The 4840-nt window shown below is 29.4% G+C and overlaps 1 protein-coding gene across 2 annotated transcripts in view; it reads left to right on the top strand.

Annotated features, from left to right (window-relative positions):
• Window positions 1-87: 87 nt before the first annotated feature.
• LOC105143078 (QRFP-like peptide receptor) overlaps window positions 88-4840 on the top strand; it is an 89318-nt gene continuing 84565 nt past the window's right edge. For both annotated transcript variants that reach the window (XM_011051092.2, XM_087412520.1), the window contains exons 1-2: window positions 88-185; window positions 1863-2245. The gene's annotated coding sequence lies outside the window, so the exon portion shown is untranslated. The remainder of the gene's footprint in view (window positions 186-1862; window positions 2246-4840) is intronic.

The following is a 4840-nucleotide window of genomic DNA, read 5'->3' as shown; positions in this document are numbered from 1 at the left end:
TGTGTCGTATATACGTTAACGCCATCTTGCGAGCGACCTTTTCGACTTTTCCGAGATACTTACCGTTGTCCTCGAGAGAGGGCGCCACATGCCAGCTTCGTTAAAATTACTAGGATGGCGTTCGCTCTTTGTAATACTTTGCATCATTCTGAGGACGCTGAGGCAACAAAATGTTCTTAAAAAAGGTTTGTCTTTTATTTCTGCGCTGAGCTCTCTGAGCTGGTGCAAACGGTGAAGCAAATTGAAGTGAAACAAATATACATTGGCTGCGAAACGTTATTTATTTTGTTGGAAGTTTTCTTATTAGATTAGATAAAAGTATATATATCTAATCTGCATCAGAGAGAAAGAATCACGAATAATTCGAATATGATCTTATTATCCATGTATTGTATTGTGTTTTTTAATTTTGAGAGCCCGATTAATATTTATATTTTTATTTATATTTTTATGTAATCTGATTTATAAATATATATTGCCTTTTTATGCTGACATTCGACGTTCGTTTTTAGCGTCAAAATAAGTCATGTGATAGAAATTAACGAATATCAATTTTGATTATGCGACTTATTTTGACGCTGAAAACGAGTGTCAAGCGTCAGCATAGAAAGACACCTTTAAATCTAAAGGCATAATCTCAGCAGACAATCATAAAACGGTTGCAAAACTGTTGTATTCCGCTGAATGCAGTCATTATCAAAAAAGTAACAGCAGTTATACATGCTGCAATATTGCATCAATTTTGATGCAAGTTTTGTGCTGTTAAGGAAGTAACGTGTTCCTTCCATTCATTGATGGGCAGGGTTGGAAATTACTTCTGAAAATTAGAAAGAAATGAGAAATATAAGTTGAACCTCTTTTCTCAATTAAAAATTATTAACCGTGAGTTGTGAAACTGAGCCTCATAAATCACTCTTTATTATAGAAATATTAAGTATAATAATTCGAGAATTTTGTTTTTTATGTTACATTTTATTTATCCCAAGTTTTTTATGTTACATTTTATTTTGTGTTTTTTATACTTCATTAATAACACAAACATATATAAGGTATCCTAAAAAAAATAACTTAATTTCCCACCCTTATGAGCATTCATGCGTGAAATGGAACACATCCAAAATCTCATAAATATTTTGAAATATTTGACTGATCAATCAAAAGAAAGAATTTTACGAACTGACCGATCAAAGAATGCTTTAAAGCATTTGTAACATCACGTTAATCATATCCGTAATATTAAAATAACATCAAAATGACTTCAAAATGATTTCACAATTTACGGTTAACTTTTAACAGTTTTAACCGGGGCTCAGTCTTATTTCAAATAAATTTATTTAATAATTTATTTATTTAATAAATATACATTTTAAATAACAAAAAATTAAACAGTTATTTAGTATTTATTATTTAAAATAACTTCTTTTGATCTATTTCTTATTTATATACTATTTTAAATAAGTTTTTGGAACTTATATTTTTTAAATACGTTGTATCAGTTTTTTATCGATTGTGAATTTTAAATAATTTTCTGGAACCTATTTTATATTTTTTATTTCAAATAAGTCGTATCAGTGATTTTACCGACTCTTATGATTTTATATTTTAAATAAGTTTCTAGAATTTATTTTATATTTTATTTATTTTTTATTTTAAATAAGTCGCATCAGTTATTTTATTGAGCCTTGGTTTTAACCAAGATTCAACTTATTTTTCATCTTTTTTCAATTAAAAAATTTTTAAATTTTAAACGGTTAAGAGTTAATGACACAACATGAGTTGTGAAATTGGACCTAAGAATTATTTTTCAATCAATAACAATTTATTTTAACGTCATTTTACCATGACTTATCGTTCTGTTTCAGTATGTGCGGCCGCGCCGCGCCGGCTTCTTTTTGCGGTTCTTCGGCCGTTCTCGGGCTCGTCCGTCGTCACTCGGCTTGGCGGGCAGTTCGTTCGTTCGCGCGGCGCGCTCTGTTTCCAGTTTAGAATCGGCGCCTAGATGAGTCGTGTCATCCCGCCCGCGGTTGGGCCAATTTTCTCGAGCGACACATGTAAGTGAGTGTCCCTTTTGTCGTACCTGGACGTCACCTTCTTCCTCGCACCCCGTTCTTCGATAGTAGCGAGCGACCACCATTGTCATTGTGCTGTGGAAATTCGCGAATTGTGTTGAAACAACGAGAAGTTAGACGCGCGACGGCGAGCAAGTGACAGTGTGCCGATGGAGCGACTTCGACCGGAAGCGAAGGTACCGTTCTTCCTTTCAACCGAATTTTCCATTGTTTGCATTTCATTAATTAATATGGGAATTAATTTTCGACACTCTTTGTCACGGCGTCATTAGCATATTTACATGTACTTTGAAGTTATGATATAATGAGATTGCTCGTGATGAATAAAACATTTATAATGAATGTGATATAAAATAATGTGTCACAATGATAATATCATTTTGCGTTGATTATTAGCGTTTTTTTATCAATGTTCGCGTTGGCGAAATAATATTTCGATTGGGACTTTTCTTTATTCACTTCCGGAATTTTCACTTTCACCTTTGCAATGTTTTAATGTCTTTAAAAATAGAATAAGGTGATATAATATCGAATATGATATAATTCTGAGTGAAATAAGATTTGAATCCAATTTTTGAAGTTTAAGCTTGATTTTTTCCTAGTTGATTCTTTTTAGTATCCTCCATACAATGAGAGATTTACTAAACTTGAATCGAAAATTGGATTCAATTTCATTTATCTTTTCAAAATTGTATCATGTTTGAAATTTGATCACTTTATCTTTTTAACTTTTCGTTCTTCGGATCTATAAGTACTTTTGTTCATTTTTAATACAAGTTTTAATATGAATTTCCGATTTTACGACAAATATAGTGTCTTATCGTGCACGGAAAGAACAGTTTTGTTAAAATAATAAAAAATTTTACAGCCAAATACAGACTTGAAAATAATTTTGTTGGACTATTAAAATAATTACTTAAGATTCTCAAATTGATTGTTAAAATGTGAATACTTTTTGCAGTGTTACATTGAGAAAAATTTCTGGTTAAAAACGAACGAGAAGATTCTGATTATATCGATCTGGTTATCTCAGTTAGAATCCTAATAGATTCAGAAAGTTCTGATTTGTCTATTTAAAATCAGAATTTTAATTAATGCAATCAGGCTTTTTATATACCTTGTATATAGGATACTTTATACACAGAGAGAATTTTTTCTTAGAATTTACCCTGAAAACATGGTAATCTTGGTAAACAACATTATATTTCGAAGAATTTTTATGTAAATTTCTCTCATTCATTATCTATAATAAAATATAAAATATAAAATATAAAGTTCGATTAATTTTACTGAAGTGTATGATAAAAATCTTTAAAATATTATATTGTACTACAATTACCATATTTTCAAATTAAAAAAAAAAATTCTCTCCGTATATATATCCATTAAATTTTATTCTATCTTAAGTAACAAAGTGACATTCTAATGTCTTAATAACATCTTAACATCAACAAGGCGTAATTAAAATATATCATCTTGCTTGGAAATATAACTATTATTATTATATTAGGTGTTGGAATTAATTCGTAGCGTTTTTAATGAAAGAATGTTATTTATTTCACATGAGCATTAAAAAATACATTAATGAAAGTACTTCCCATCACTTGTAAAACGCTACGAATTAATTCCAACACCTAATAATATAATTATTTTGATAGTCCGACAAAATAATTTTCAGATCTAATTCAATTTTTGAGTGATAAAATTATTTTTTTCGTTATATTCTTTTTCATTGACTTTTTGTATCATACATACTTATTAATTCCTGATTTTGTAAAAATCTCAAAAATTTTCTGCCTTTCTTACAAGTAATTAATATCCATGAGCATACATTTTTTCATAATTTACGTCGTAGTTTCTGTAATCGGCTTACTTAAAGCGCGTTTATTTCGAGTTTCTTTTAATGAATTAAGTTAATAATCTCGTCTCCGCGTGATTACGGAAGTGGATTAAGCCATGCCTCTTTTGATTAAAAACAGATTTTTGTGTTCTTATATTAAAAGAAGCTCTTTCGATCATTTCATTCGTGGGAATATTTGATTGAGATATATTTTTAATGTGGAAAAATGGTTTTGCTGAAGTATTAAAAAATTTAACTAGCTCTTAGGTGATACACAAAATCGATATAAAACCAAGATGACATCAAGTATAAGTCATTTTAAGAAAAATCATAATGATGTTATTGACGATGATTTTGTAATAAATTCTTAACGTGACAATTTTTAGCTCGAAAATTACTTAAAAATCTGAAAATAATTTTGCGAAACTATCAAAATAATTATGTATTCAAGTATAAAAATAATTAGAATGTTCAAGAAATGTTATTGAAAAAAATATTGATATTCCAGCAACCATTTTATGTTCTACAAATTATTGTGATAATTGAACAAAATTATTTTCAGTTCTGTATGTAATTAAATTTTTAGATACTTTACACAATAATTGTTTTTTCCGTTTCTCGAATTTTTTTTATTAATAAAATTTTTTCAAACAGTTTATACGCTTTCCGTTGCAAAATAATATGTATTGTAAGATTTAATACACGCTGCTCGTTCACAAAATATTTAACCGGGTTGACTGCCAGACAGATTATCGTTCGTTCATCTTCTCCGACGTGTTTATCTCTTTGCATTTGGCTCGTGCGGAGAGATTTATTTTTCTAAGTAAAGTGCAGAGTTGCAGGCAGTAAGAATACATTTCCGCGTTTTATGTGCATTTGGAATATCACGTATCGAAGATTAATCGAGATGGCTGAATTTCATTGTGCTTGA

Source organism: Acromyrmex echinatior, chromosome 13 (genome assembly GCF_024713525.1).
Source record: "Acromyrmex echinatior isolate Ae372 chromosome 13, ASM2471352v2, whole genome shotgun sequence".
NCBI lineage: Eukaryota > Metazoa > Arthropoda > Insecta > Hymenoptera > Formicidae > Acromyrmex > Acromyrmex echinatior.
The sequence above is the reverse complement of the archived record's forward strand: the minus strand, read 5'-3'. Positions and strand labels throughout refer to the sequence as shown.